The 15,072-nt window shown below is 42.8% G+C and overlaps 1 long non-coding RNA gene across 4 annotated transcripts in view; it reads right to left on the bottom strand.

The window, feature by feature from the left end:
* The window catches only part of LOC309531234, a 115,310-nt gene that overhangs the window by 10,736 nt on the left and 89,502 nt on the right, over positions 1–15,072 (bottom strand). The window contains exon 3 of one of the 4 annotated variants that reach the window (XR_014219160.1): positions 5,766–5,870. The exons of the other annotated variants lie outside the window; for them this stretch is intronic. This is a non-coding gene — a long non-coding RNA (uncharacterized lncRNA). The remainder of the gene's footprint in view (positions 1–5,765; positions 5,871–15,072) is intronic. 4 annotated transcript variants of the gene reach the window in all.

Raw genomic sequence — 15,072 nt, forward strand, 5'->3', positions numbered from 1 at the left:
TTCCTACAATTTTTTTTTAACCACCCCAATTGTGCTGCTCCCGGGGGGAAGGTTACCGTGGGGCGAGGTCCAGGACCGGGGTCGAGGGTCTGCATAGTCTGTCCTCCACAGGCGAGGCGGGGTCCAAAGCGAGGAGCCAGGCAAGGACGGGAACTCTGGAGGAACAGGACTGGGTGCTGGCCGAAACAGCTCTTCAACGATGTTGCTCCCGCAACCTGGGACCGGGCTGACTGGCCTTTATCTTCTCTGAGGCCAGGGGCGGTCCCGGCCCCCAGGTGACCCGCCTCTTCTGGCCTTAAGGCGAGCACTCCTCCTGGGAGAAACCAGTTCCCTCCGCCTCTCTGCCCTGAGCCTCTGCGGCTCAGGAGAGGCTGGAGGGTTACTGGACCCAGGGGAAGACTCACCTTTCTCTGACAGGGCTGGGAGAGGTGCACCTGTAGGCACTGTGTCCTCAATCACCTCTGGAGCCAGAGTGGGTTCACCTGGGGCCTGCTCCTGAGGATCCGGCACAGGTGCAGGCGCTTCAGATGCAAGGCCCTGCCCCAGCTCAGCCGGCCCTGGAGGCGGGGACTCCTGTGTAGGCCAGGATTCCTCCGGTTCAGCCCCTGAATTGGATTCCCAGGCCATCACACCAATCCTCTGGTTTAGTTTTGTTCCACTTTTGTTGTGCTATAGTCCCTCTGGGCAGCAATAATCTGGTAGCACTGGGGAAGCATCTCAGAACAAACCGGAGGAGAATGAATCCACCACTAATTACTGGGTCAGTAACCACTATTACCGGGTCAAGAACATGTTGCAAAATACGTCTGCAGTAAAACACCAGTGTGGAGGGGCCCATTATCAGAGTTCAAGGGCACATTCCAGGCAGACCAAAACACTCTCTGTGTGAAGCAGGGCCACTGGGAAGAACTCTGAGGACCAGATAGAGAGATTGGGAGGGCTGCATTTGCAACCACCATGGAAAAAAGGGATATCCCATTTTTTTTTCTCGCAAGAGAACAACAGCCAAAATGGCTGCCACAGCCTTGCATAATTTTGGGCTGCACTTTTTCAGGCATGGCACCCAAAAACACATGTTTTGGGGTGCTGCACAAGATTGCTGCTCCCCAAGCGATCCCTTCTGTGAACCGCCCTGAGACCTCCAGCTATAGGGCAGTATATAAACTCAATAAATAATAGTAATAAAATTTTTTTGGGGGGCCATGCTCTTGTGCAGGTCACATGACTCACATGGGAGTGCAGCCACAGAAGATGGTGTCCTGGTTTGGGTCCGCTTCATACTGGAAGTTATGTATTTGGCCCTCCAGGCCTGAGGTTTCCTATCCCTGGCTTAATGACTGTGTCAGGCCTTACACACTTTCTATCATCATAATCATTTTATTTGTATGCCACCTTTCCATAGTTAAAACAATGCTCAAGGCGGCTTCCAACATGACAAGATTTACATAATTACAAACATAACAGAAGTCATAAACAATAAATAAAACACATCAAAAAGTACACAACCAAATGGAAAACAATTTCCACGTAAATCAAAATCTAACACTAAGAATAGAACATTAATATCACAGTTTAAAATGGCATAGGTAAAAAAACAACAGCAATTTTTAAAAAAAGTAAAAATGGTGCTCTCTGCCCAGAAGCAGCAGCGGCAGAAGTCCTTTATGGGGCCTGTCAGGCCCCACCCCAAGCCAGGTGGAGAGAAGCAGGGCAGGGCCCCTCAGGCTCCCAGTAGGTCAGTCTCTGTCAATTGGGTGGACACCTGCATTGAAAAGCCCTCAGAAGGAACACACCATATTTTTAACAGACATATAGTGTTATCACATTGTGTTAGGTAAGCCTCTGGCCTGGGGACCTGTTATGCCTCTTCAGAATGCTATCCAGATGTACACCGGGCCACTTCAAGGCCCCTCCTGCTCACCATTCACATCTTTCATTATTTTAGAAGTAGACTGGACATCTCTTCTAATACAAGCCCCCTCACAGAGAGAGCTGTTTCCACCACATAGGACACAAGGCTACCCAAATCACAGGCCCCCTTTACTCTGATGTTAGCAATCCTGTTTTCACAGTTTGAGTTTATCTGGGTCTTCCATACCTCCCCTGCAACCCCAACCCAGCAACAGGCAAATTAAAAATTAGACTTGCAACCTTTTATTTGGGTGGGAGAAATGAAAGACCTCCTGTCACTCTCTCTCTCTCTCCCCCCCCCCCCACACACTAAAATAAAGATGATCCTCTGAAAAAGGCTTTCCATCCTGCAGCTGGTTCTGCAATACAGTATATAAAACCTTAGCTGACCCACTGTGGTTTCTCCCCTTTTCCCACTTAAATAAGTATATAAAAAGACAGCCAGCACCTGCTTCTTTACTGGGTACCGCTGGTAGTCATTCATTGGCAGCTCTTTAATGATTCAGGGTGATTACTAAGGGAAAGTAGCTGTGACTTATCTGTTATGGAATACAGTTGTGTGGTGTGTGTTTGTTGGCAAAGAATGCCCTAGGTGGTGAGAAATGCAGTTTCACGGTCTGTCTCCGAGACAGTCCATTAGCTGCTTCTCTGACAGCAACCATGCTAAAATTGGATTGGAGATCCTTTGATTGCACCACTAACACAGGCGGATTGGAAAAGCAGACCAGAAGCAGACCATTGTAATGGGACTTCAGTGCATTGGACGCAAGTGATTACATTTGCTAACATGCCGGCATAGAAAGCACACTTGGGCTTACGTGTGGATTATTTTTTAGGGGCTTTTACGCATCTGCTACCGCGTCAATATAGAAAGAAGCTTCTGGTACCCTGATCATTACTTACTAAGTCTCAGGGTTCTCAAAATGTGAGGTGATCTTCTTATGGAACTTTGAAAAGTTAGAAAAGGACGGCATGAACACTTTCATTCCTTCTCACCCTTACACTAGCCAACACAATGGCACATCTTTCCTGAATAGTGGCCAGCAACACTTCCTCTCCTCCCTCCACAGGTACCCTGTGACATTCCCAAATCTGTCCCAGAAGGTTAACAGATTTAAGGGGTGGGCAGGACTAGAAGAAGGGGAGAATGTGCCCTGGTGGAGGGAGAAATCCTTGCCCTGATGAAATGTAAATTTTACCACTATGTTAAATACAAACCCAGAAGTCCCAGGCTCACTCTGCTACAGTGTTCAAGGTAGGGCAGAGAAAGACACCTTGTCTGCAAACCTAGAGAGTCACTGCCATGCCAATTAGATGGGCCGGTGGCCTTGACTTGCAGCTTCTTATGTTCCTTGTGGACATGCCTCCCATTTGTAGGGATAGAGTGACCTTTGCTAGCTGCTAGGATGATCGTTGGAACATGGTGTAAGAATTCTTGCTCTGACAGTTGCCCCTGAGGCCTAGTGACAAAGTAGGCTTGCAGTAAATCAGGTGTAAACACAGCAGTTAGCCTTATGCAAAACAGCCAAGGACAAAAAAAGAGAGTAAATGCATTCAGAGCTCCTTAGGCTCCAGCTTTTATCGTCATATTAATATGGATTTACCCCTGAAGCTGTATTTCCCTCTTCATATTATTTCTTGTCTTTCTTGTCGGCATCTCAAACCATTTTGCATGAGAGTTGGCCATTTGCACTGAACAGCTAACAGATGCATAATGATTTGTGTCAAAAGGGTATTTTCCTGAATATTCAACAATATGAATAGCAATAAAACAAATTAAAGAAAACTCATGGAAATAACAATAAACAAACAAGAGGCCTGTGGTATGTCCTTTTCCCTACTCCAACATGTGCCTAAATGGTCCCAATGTACTGAAAAGTAACAGCTAATCCAAAAAGACAAGTCAATTTAGAGCTTTCATGCTATATTTTGAAAGGCAGGAAAGGAGCAGACGAGATAACATAACAGGTTCGCCTCGAAGGCAGGCCCATTCTGGCTGATGTTAATTAAATAGAGTTAAATAGGAGAGAGAAAGAGAGAGAAAGCTGAAGGAAAGGGGTTTATAGAAAGTGATAACTGCAAATATTTTGTCAAGGGCATGAATTTGTATCAAACAGCTGCTCGTATATTTAGAGAGACTAATTAATCTAAAATAGAGGCGTCATGCCTTCAAGAAAAGTACAATTCTTTCTAGACTGTAGTTGAAACACATATCCAAAAATTTGCACAGTAGTGATAAACCAAATCCCACTGAGATAGTTAACAAAATAAATAACCTATTAAATCTGTGAATAATCATGAAAAGTACCCTTTTAATCTTTCATCATCTTCTCAAAATTAATGCTGATGCCAAAGGATTGTGCAAGCCATTGCATGCACCCAAGGGAGCTCTGGGTTTCCACAAACAGTACCCCCAGCTTCAGTTTCCACAAACAATACCCCTATCCTACATGGAAAAACATTTTGAGGAGGCTTCAAAAAGCTGTTATTCAATTTATATCATGGCCCTTCTCCCCCGAAAGGACTATGAGGGCTCCAGTTACCAAAATTCTAAATAAGGAATGGTGAAATATGAGTTCATGTGCTGAGCCCAGGCTCCCAATCATTTTATCTTCACCTCCCAGATCATCCACCGGTTTTGCTTTTGGGAACGGCAGCTGTTGGGTGAAGTTGGGGAGTGGTTGTGACAGCATCTGATGTATTCTGGGGGTCTTTGCTGACACTTCTGTGTTGATGAGCACTGTTGCTTTAGAACTTCCAGCTCAGATTTCAGGTGATATTGGGTGATATTATTGTTTTGCTTCCTGGCTCCTTCCTACTTCCCCTCCAGACAGAAATGATTTCCCCTCATGTCCAGACTGCCTGCTGCTTGAAAATGACAAACCCACATGCCTCCTATTGGTTTTAGAGGAGCCAGGAAGACTAATCCATGTTACTAGTCAAACACCTTGCCATTTCTGTGCTCCAAGTTCCATTGCTGTCTACCAGATTCCCTTAGTAGTGAACAACAGCAAAGCTGGATTAAATCAGGGGTCCACAAAAAGTCCTCAGCAGCCACCAACCTTGGGGAGGGCCTAAGCAGGCAGCAGACCTCTCCCATGGTCCATTGGTAGGCTGCCTCTGAATTGGCTGGGGGAGATCCATTTAGCTCATGGGTAGGCAAACTAAGGCCCAGGGGCTGGATCCGGCCCAATCACCTTCTAAATCCAGCCTGCAGGTGGTCCGGGAATCAGCGTGTTTTTACATGAGTAGAATGTGTCCTTTTATTTAAAATGCATCTCTGGATTATTTGTGCAGCATAAGAATTTGTTCACCCACCAAAAAAATATAGTCTGGCCCCCCACAAGGTCTGAGGGACAGTGGACCAGCCCCCTGCTGAAAAAGTCTGCTGACCCCTGGTTTAGCTAATAACCATTGATAGACTCACTCCGTTTTCTGGCAATTTTGTTTCCTTAGCAATTTGTTTACTGGGCTAGTAAAACAAACAAATGTTTTGCAGGCTCATTGGCAAGGATGGTATGATGTCCTTGTTCACCACGTGGAACCTCAGCCTTTTGACACGTCACTGCAAATCCCTCTCTAAATGTGTGTGTGTGTGGCAGAGTGGAAACCAGATTTTCTGCATGGCGAGCAGCTGTGCATGAATGGCTCACACTGCAGCATCACAAAAGGAAAGGGGAAGCCCTGTATGCACACAAATATTGGGCTTTCACGACGTTGAGTGGCTTCCATGCAGCGAGATTTAAAGCAGCTACTTGGCAAAATGGCATGACGGCTTGTTCTTTCCTACCTGCACAAAGTCAACAATGTAATTTAAGTCAAAATGTTATTCTTCAAAGAAAAGAACACTTAACCTCAGACCACAACCTGCAATCAATAGTTTTGGTGGGAAACAAATAACTTGCTGCAAGGAAATTGACAAGTTTCTTCCCCTCCTTGTTTGTCCACTTCTCAGTTTGCTGCCATTTCAGTGACCATGAAAAAGAAAGAAAAAGAAAACAAATATAACTGAACTGGAATGTGGATTTAAAAAAACCAACAACAGAAAAACGTCAGTATAAATTGATTGAATATGTAGTTGACTGTATAGCACTAGAGCTAGTGTGGTACAGTGACTAGTAGAGGATTTAGTTTGGTTATGGGAAACTTAGGTTCAAATATTGGAATCCCACCACTGCCCTAAGCTGTGCTCCCTCCAGACTGTTAGATTTCAACCCCCATCTGCATGGCCAATGGTCAGACAAGGTGGGAACTTCATCTAATAACATCTGAAAGGCACTGGGTCAGGGAAGTCTCAGTTAGGGTAGAGATGGAAAACCTGTGACTCTCCAGATGCTTATTGACTCCAGCTCCCATCAGCCCTAGCCAGCTTGGTTAATGATCAGAATGGAGGGTCACAGGCTACTCATTCTTGCTGGGAAAACCACAATCTTACAGTTCAGCCTATCTCACAATGTGGTTATGGCTTCTGTGGAAAGTTGAAGCACAAATGGAACAAATATCAACATTTATTTTTTCAGTACCATGGATAGTTCTGCACGTAGAGTAGTAGAGTTCTTGCGAAAGAAAACTTATCTAGGATGCCAGCACTGAGCCAGAAATCCACAAAGCAGATCTATTCAAGTTCATAGGGCCAGCAATTAATTTTGTAGACTGTGAGTTTGCCAGAAAAGCCACAAGTTGCCCAACCTTATGAAATATGACTAATTGGTTATTTTACTGGACTGTTGTTGTTCAGCTGCTGTTTTATATTTTGTCTTTTTAAATTATATTATATTTTAACTATACTCCTAGCCACTCTGTTAACATAAGTTTATGCTGGAGGTGTGGGATAAACAAATGAAAAACAAATGCTGTCTCGCTTGGTATTTACAGATTGTCAGTTTTGCCTGGCAGAGTGGGGAAGAAATTGGAGGTGGGGGTGGAAGAGAAAGATATTACATCCCTTACTCCCTTTGGGAATGACAAGTCTGATATCTCACTATTGTCTTACTACTGACCTCTGTAAGTCATGCAGGGAGACTCTGGTTAACAGTTAAATATCAAGTAAATAAATATATGCAGACTTACACTGCCATATACCTAAAATGTATTTGGTTTTACTGTTCTCTGAATGTAAATAACAGATGTACAGAATTTATTTTTGGCTCAGCACCATCACACTTTAGTTCTTTCAGGCAGATGATATAATAATGTAAATTTAGTTGTTATGGAAGTTGCAAATGGCCTTGCTGAAAGTATTCTTCAGTCCTTGAAGTGCATATAGGGTATGTGTGTGTGTATTCACAGGGCCCCAAGATATATATACTATCTATCTATCTATCTATCATCTATCTATCTATCTATCTATCTATCTATCTATCTATCTATCTATCTATCATCTCTACCTATCTATCATATCTAGTATATATAGGGTATATAGTGCAGTGGTAGCCACATTGTGGTCCCCTCCAAAGGTTGTTGGTCCACAGCTCCCACCATCCTTGACCATCCTGGCCATGCTTGCTGTGACTGATGGGAGTTGTATTTCAGAAAAACATATGGAGGGCACTACATTGGCTATCTTTACTGTAGTGAATCTTGTCTCCAGTGCAGGTAGCTGAGCCAAGCATTTTGTAGGCTGTCCTATATATGAGAAATGTTTCCTTTCACAATAATGTACTTGACAAAATAGGAAGTCTCCTGAAGGACGAAGCTCTAGGTTTGGCACATGTAAAAATATATCTAATAAACTGGACGTATGAGTTTATCAGCCGTAAACACTTGCTCATCTAGAACTTCCGTGGGTTTTTCTGATGTGTCTCCTAAGTCTGCTCTGTCATTGCCTCTGAAGCCTTGCTGAACAGTTTGTTCCCTCTGTTCATCAGTTTGTTCTTTAAGGCATTTCTAGATATATAAAATCTTTTGTTCCTTTGCTAGCTTTCCTCATGTCATAAGTATTCAAAGCTATTTTATGGTTATCTGATTTTCTTGTACCTTTCTCAAAGCACAGATTGAACATGACCTCCCAGCACCAAACATCCAGTGGGGGGTTGCATGGGCTCCATATGTGTGTGGGTTGGGTTGGGTGGAGCAGTGTGCGTGTGTCTTTGTTGGGGGAAAAGATGCATTCTTTCTCTCTGAACACAAGGTAAAATCATGAATAAAATTAGCAATAATCCAATCATGGATTAGTATCAGTACACTTCAAGTCTAAAAGTAACATTGAAAAATGGAACCAAGTGGGCCAGAGTGAACAATTAATATTATTAAACAATAACAGAATCAAAGGTGTTTCATGCAATGCTTATTTGTGCATAGGTTATGGATTGTAGATTTGTGGGGGGTTTTCTGTTGCATGCTTGTTTTGCTGTAACCAAATGTATAGGTGTATGTGCTCGGAGTTTTTTTTTGCTGTTCTTTTGCTTGTTTTTCTTTGATGTGGAAAGTCTTGATAAACTGTTCTTAAAAACAAAAAGTTTCTTTGGAAAGGTAAAGTCTTTGTATGCTGGTGGAGTACAGATAAAGGGGAAGATGACCTTGGCACAAGGATTTCCACCTAGAGGGAAAGCTATACCCCACAAAGCAATGGCCCATGGAAGAGAGCCATATTCATCCATCTTAGAAGATGGGATTCACCTGGGAGTTGATAGTCCTTCAAACAGATTGGTTCCAAGCAGGGCTGGATTTAGGTTTGATGAGATCCTAAGCTACTAAAGGTAATGGGGCCCTTTATATGTCCAGCTGTTTTTTGTCAACAACAAATTGTCGTTTTTCTTGTGTTGAATATATGCTATGTGGTAATTTATGGACCCAAAAGGTATCTAAAGCCATTTGCACATAACAAAATAACCAGTCCATGCAGAATGTAGGCGCTCTATGTATAGAAATGAGCAAACCAGTGATAACCCGGCTAGCAGGCGGGGCCCATTACTTACATCATAGGAGCCTACACAACATAAAACACTGTTGCTGTGTGTAGGTTTTATTTTATTTGTTTTTTATCTTATATTTTAGAAATGTACATCCAGTTTTTTCCCCCTTTTAAATTTTTTTGGGGCCCTAAGCTATAGTTTGTTTAGCTTATACAGTGGTACCTCGGGTTAAGAACTTAATTCGTTCCGGAGGTCTGTTCTTAACCTGAAACTGTTCTTAACCTGAGGTACCACTTTAGCTAATGGGGCCTCCTGTTGCTGCTGCGCTACCAGAGCACAATTTCTGTTCTTATCCTGAAAAAAGTTCTTAACCCGAGGTACTATTTCTGGGTTGGCGGAGTCTGTAACCTGAAGCGTCTGTAACCCGAGGTACCACTGTACATAAATCTGGCACTGGTCCCAAGCTGCTTAGAGCTCTAAAGGTGATTACCAGCCCTTCAAATTGCATTCAGAAATGAATCAGCAGCCACTGTGTAGGAACACAGAAAGCTACCTTCTACCCATTGGTCCGTGTCAGTTAGTATTGTCCACACCTCCTGGCAGTGGCTCTTCAGGATTTTAGATGGGACACATTTCCTGTCCTACCTAGAGATGCCAGGAATGGAACCTCGGACCTTCTGTAGACAAAGTGGATGCTCCACTGCTGAGCTACAGGCCTCCCCCTATTGATGTTATAATAAAAAGGGTCACATGATCCTAACACTTGGTCCCAATAAAGATTTTAGCGGCAGCATTCTTCCTGTACCAAATGACATTTCAGGGTTTTTTCTTTCTTTCACGGACAATGAGCAAGTCCACTCAAGATGTAAATTATAAATGTTAATCCATGACCAGGCCTGAGTATATCAGCATAGATGCAGCTGTGTGAGCTTATATATGAGCTCCCTTGCCACACTTTACAATACTCAGAAGAAAGGAGCGCACTCATGCTCCTAATTTTTGCTGCGTCTCATAAGGTGCAAAGCTGCCCAAGTTATCTTATGTAAGTCTCTTGAGACCTCTTGTTTGCTTCCTTTTGTAAACCTAGAATAATACTGTTTACTTACATGCCTTGTGGGCACGTCTGGAGTTTAATTAACAGATTATTTTACAGTGCTTCGTGTGTCACAGAATCCAAAGGAGGCAATAAATCCAAGACGATGTATTGTTTGTATACATTTCATCACATATATATTGGTTGGCAGAGAAACTACATGAAACAGAAGCCTTATCCTTTAAGCATCAGCTGGGCTGGTAATAATGAAAAGACCATTCAATGTGTATATCTATATGAAATCAAAAGAACAATTTTAAGACAGCTGGGGCAGGACAGAGTTAAAATTATTTTTTATCTTCATACTCAGACTGCTGCTGAAAACTGTCCTATGGGCTATTTTCCTGTAAGCTTAGATTGAATATTGCAGAGAATAGTTTGGTTTTAAAGGATCAATGGCCATCACATACATGATCCTACAGAAATGGAAAAATATGGGGAGGAGAAACCATTTAATGGAATTAGCCATCAAAGAAAGGGTATCTTACAACTGTATGAGAATGGCTATTTAAATATAACAACAACAATGCAATCGTGGAACTGCTTGAAAAAGCCAAATTTCATCAGTGCCCCTCCATAGCATCTTCCTCAGTCTATGCTCTGGTACCCTCTAGGTTAGATTATTGCAATGCATAATGAACATAATGAGCATAATGGCAGACTTTGGACTCTCAAATTTTAGCAGCACTTGGTGTGACACTAAAATTTGGCACCCCCTACCTCTCACGGTCCATTCTACATCAGTGTTGCAGTGCTCCCTGTGGTGCTGGTGCCCAGTGTGGCCAAACTGGTCATGCTATCCTAAAATTGCCTCTGTTGCCAGTCCTAGCCTTACCTTTCTCACCCTGAGCTGGCCACAGTGATCCATGCGATGGTCACCTCCAGGCTTGATTATTGTAGTTCGCTCTATGCTAAGGTTACCAGATTTTTCCCAGTGAATCCAGGGACACTTTTCAACTTCAGTGGGAATGGTAGAATTTTGTATGGGGACTGATTTGTAAATCTGGGGACTGTCCCTGGGAAACGCGGACATCTGGTAAACATACTCTATACGGGGCTGCCCTTGAAGCTGACTCAGAAACTCCAGCAGGTGCAGAATACCGCGGTGAGACTCCTTACGGGTTCATCCAGTGCTTTATCAGCTGCACTGGCTCCCGGTGGAGTACAGGGCCAGATTTAAGGTTCTGGTTTTGACCTTTAAAGCCCTATGCAGCCTAGGACTCTTGTACCTGCAGGACCACCTCTCTTGGTATGCCTTAAGGTCCATAAATAACAACACTTTGGAAGTTCTGAGCCCCAAGAGGTTAGATTGGCTTCAACCAGGGCCAGGGCCTCTTCAGCTCTGGCCCCAGCCTGGTGGAGCGCTCTGTCACAAGAGACTAGGGCCCTGTGGGATTTGACATCTTTCCGCAGGGCCTACAAGATGGAGCTGTTCCATCTGGCCTTTGGGCTGGACTCAGTCTAAGCCTCCCTCTAATTTATCTCATTTTATTTTTTTTTGATGGAACCCCTTATATGGGATTTTGTATATAAATTTCCCCCCCTTATGGCTTTGATCTATAGGCTACCACTAAATGAAACTGCATTTTAAGCTGTATTCTAACTTATATTTTAATCAACTGTTTGGGGTTTTTTAAAAAAAGTTTTTACTGTATTTATATTCGGTGTTAGCCACTCTGAGCCTGGTCTTGGCCAGAGAGGGTGGGATATAAATAAAAAAAAAATTATTATTACTACTAGCTGGAGATCCCAGGGATTGAACCCAGCACCTTCTGCATTCAAATCAGATGCACTGGCATTGAGCTATGAATCTCCCCCTCTGCCCACATACTTCCTTCTCTGCGGGTGAAGGGGGGAGATCTGCTCTGCCCTACAGTCCCTGCTGGAACATCAACCCAGGGACCATAGGATTGCACTTACCTAGAAACATAGATTTCTAGGTAGGGCTCCAGAGCCCGCTAGAAGGCTTTCACCGGAGCTACAACAGTATGAAATACTGATCATTACTTTCTCTTGAGAAGAGTTTAGACAAAAGGAGGAGGAGAAAACTATGTCTTTTCCCCCTTTCAAAAAGAAGCTGCTCAAATGAACTAACATAGTCTGTAAAGTAGAAAGGCTACATGAATTTCCCACGTGAGGAAGTACTACAAATCTGATGTTGGTCCCGTTCAGTCAAGTCCAAATTCTAATGTATGGAAGTCCCTCATCCTGCTATTTATGGAATGTCTACTTAGGTGTGCATATTGTATATGGTTAGCTACTGTAGGCTGTCACATGACATACAATTTAAAAATAAATGTGTGAATCAAACAGTGTGCCTCCTCCTTTTTTATGTCTTTCCAATATGGGGAACTTTGTGGGAAACAGCAGGAAAATCGAGAGTTCTCCCTGCTATCGTTTCTGTTAGCAAAGAATGGCTGTTGCCCTAGCTGTCACTGTTGGCTTACCAGCTATTTTAATCAGGAAGAAAAAGGTGAATCACAGGAATTATTTCTAAAGTGGATTAGAGCCATGCCTTTAGGTACAGTTCAGAGCCCATCTAAGCATGGCACCAAAAAATGATGCCAGATACATAAAAGGCAGGTGCCAATATTTTTACAGGAAACAGATGCAAAAACTTGCACTTCTGCCTCCTCTAATATCTCCTAATCTCTAATGCCAGCTGCTGGTTTAGACTTCCCATTATGGGGGGGTTAGATCATTTCCAATCTTTTTGGCTAGCAGTGATTATTGGAACTCTGGAAATTGTTCCTGTTCTCTTCCTTTGCATCTTATGAAATCTGTAGCCTTACCAGCATCTAATGACAATCAGTGCTATGGTAATTCTACAATGTGTGAGTTCTCCCTGTTGCTCTTTGTTTTGCTATTAGAGGGGAGAATGCTAACGTAATCTACCTGCAAAATAATTTGCTATTATGTGTATTTCCAAAATGTCTCCAGCTGAGAACACCACTCTGAGCCTCTTAGATTACCAACCAAATATAGAAAGATCCTTATATATCTGCTTTTATGTAAGCTGAAAGGGATGGTAATTAGAAAGTACTGCAATGATGCCTAAACAAAGCCTCTTTTAACATTTGGGTAAAGATGGGTTCAAAAACTCCCAGGAGTTTTTTTTACCCTCCTGTTCATAGAGACACATGCTTAGAGTCACATTGCTTTTTCTGTTTTTAGAGGAAGGAGATGAAAACTAAAGTTGTGGCATAGACATGCACATAATATGGAACAATTGCCCTTATTGTAGACAAAATGGTTAAATGCCGATTTCCCTTAAAAATAGCTCAAAAATGTATTTTTTTTTGCAATTTTGCCAGAAAAGCTCAACAACTTTGGGCAAAAAGAAAAGTTCAACAACTTTAATGTCTAGATTTTCACATTTTGAAATATTGCAACCCTAACGTAGATTGATCTCACGCTGAATCCATAAATGGACATTCCCAGCTATGTGAAAGTTCCCGAGTTGCATTTGCTGATCTATGATATATATTACTTAAGGCTGACTCACATGACCCTGTTTGTGTAGTCAACACTGGAACGGTCATCATTACTTCACAATACATCCAGACTGAGACTCAATATGCCAATATAAATTTTCTAGGAGCTGAACCATGGTACACTAAATCGTGATCTAAGTGCCCAGACTCAGTCCCTACCTGTTCCTTTCCAATTAATGTGCTATGTGAATTGGGCTTGATTTGGCTTACAAGGCATGGGTTGCTTCCAGACTGTTACAATTTTGTGGGTGGGAATGTCACATGCCGGGAAATTCAGATTGAGCAATTGAAGTGAAGTTTGTGCTCTTGTGCAACAAAGCCGCTTTTTAAAAATTTTAAAATGGACTTTTGTGGTGATGGGGGAATCCATTCGAAAGTGTGGGATAGCAGTTTATTGATGTGACATTGTCCCTCTAATCAAATCAGGATCAATGGTCAATAAACAGGTCATCGGGAAGTGACCACAGTATTTCTGGATTGAGTTTCCATACAGAATACTTCTTCACACAAATGATTTGAGGGGACAAAATTGTATTTCCCACCCTTCAGTACTGGCCTAGTGAAAAAATGACATGTTATTGAGCTAGCATAACAACTTTGGAAAGATATGCATAATTTATTTGAAAATCAATAGTAAGGCGATACCTTTATTATTCAAACCAAAATGCCACAAAACAAAGAGTTATTCAGTTCATTATTTATATGTTGAACAAAGTGGGGATGGGGGGGGGAGCTGGCTATTAAAATCATAATGTTTCCATTCTTTATATAAAATATAAGTAATGTCCTCACAAGGCAACAAGACTATAAGACACACGTTACGCAACACACACAAAACAGCAGCAGCTAAAGAATTTTCGAATGCAGTGCGATTGAGCTGAATGCAGCCTTGAAATGCAGACAGGGCCTTAGCTCTGTGGCAGACTGTCCCCCATGCAGTCTGTGGCATCTCCAGACACAGCTGGGAGGTACGCCTGTCTGAAATTCTGGAGGGTCAGCAGGCAGATGGTACAAAACTGGACGGACCAATTGTGTAAGGCAGCTTCCTACATTCCTAGGAATAAATGCATCTTCACAGTTTTGAAAACACTGACAGTGATGAGGTCATTGCATACGTCCCTGGGAAGAAGAGTTTCAAAGGTGTGGGGCCACCACTGAGAAAGCTCTATCCATAATAGCTGTCAGCCTAATGGCTTCTACTGGCCGATCAGAGAGCAGGGTCTTAGATGCTGCTTGGGCTGGCTCAGATGGAGGCACTGCTTCAGAGAATGTGGTCCCAAACCATTTAGAGCTGTAAAAGCCAAAGACAGCACCTTGAATTGTGCCTAGGAAAAAACAGGATGTGACCTTAAGGGCAGTATATATAGCAAGAGATATCATCATCAGCAACAACAGCAGCAGCAACATTATACCATACTTCATCCAAAGATCACAGGGAGGTTTACATTATAAAGTTGTTGAACTTCAACTTCCAGCATCCCCAGCCAGAATGTTCAAGGGTCAAGGATGATGGGAGTTGCAGTCCAGAAATATCTGCAAAACCTCATCCCCAACTACTAGCCATCCTGGCCAGAGCCGATTGCAGATTTGGGATGCAGGAAGTGGTAGCATTGGTCACAGGCTTAATATGGAGTGCAGGGAGAGGTAGCAAAAGTAATAGATCAGGTTCTCATTAGGTACAGTGCAACTTTCAAACTATAGATAGGGATTGTGGGGTGAA

This window comes from Podarcis vaucheri (assembly GCF_965113315.1).
Source record: "Podarcis vaucheri genome assembly, chromosome: 4".
NCBI lineage: Eukaryota > Metazoa > Chordata > Lepidosauria > Squamata > Lacertidae > Podarcis > Podarcis vaucheri.